The sequence below is a fragment of the Arachis duranensis genome, chromosome 6 (assembly GCF_000817695.3).
Source record: "Arachis duranensis cultivar V14167 chromosome 6, aradu.V14167.gnm2.J7QH, whole genome shotgun sequence".
Classification (NCBI taxonomy): domain Eukaryota; kingdom Viridiplantae; phylum Streptophyta; class Magnoliopsida; order Fabales; family Fabaceae; genus Arachis; species Arachis duranensis.
The window spans coordinates 79,374,919-79,375,648 of NC_029777.3; positions in this window are offsets into that span (position 1 = coordinate 79,374,919).

Genomic DNA, 730 nt, shown 5'->3' on the forward strand with positions numbered 1-730 from the left:
AGGAAGAATACTCATCAGAGCTCATGAATGGCAGAAGTAAATCCAATAGAATCTCTATGGTCTCAGTGTGAGCCTCAGATTCCCATGGTTCCTCATTAGAGAACTCATTGGAGGCCAGTGGACGTCCATTGAGGTCTTCCTCAGTAGCACTCACTGCCTTTTCCTCCTCTCCAAATTCGGCCATGTTGATGGCCTTACACTCTCCTTTTGGATTCTCTTCTGTATTACTTAGAAGAGTACTAGGAGGGAGTTCAGTAACTTTCTTGCTCAGCTGACCCACTTGTGCCTTCAAGTTTCTAATGGAGGACCTTGTTTCAGTCATGAAACTTTGAGTGGTTTTGATTAGATCAGAGACCATGGTTGCTAAGTCAGAGTGGCTCTGCTTAGAATTCTCTGTCTGTTGCTGAGAAGATGATGGAAAAGGCTTGATATTGCTAAACCTGTTTCTCCCATTATTATTGTTGTTGAAACCTTGTCGAGTCTTTGTTGATCCTTCCATGAGAGATTTGGATGATTTCTCCATGAAGGATTATAGGTGTTTCCATAGGGTTCTCCCATGTAATTCACCTCTTCCATTGAAGGGTTCTCAGGGTCATAAGCTTCTTCTTCAGATGAAGCATCCTTAGTACTGCCTGGTGGAGCTTGCATTCCAGGCAGACTTTGAGAAATCATATTGACTTGCTGAGTCAATATTTTGTTCTGAGCCAGTATGGCATTCAGAGTGTCAATT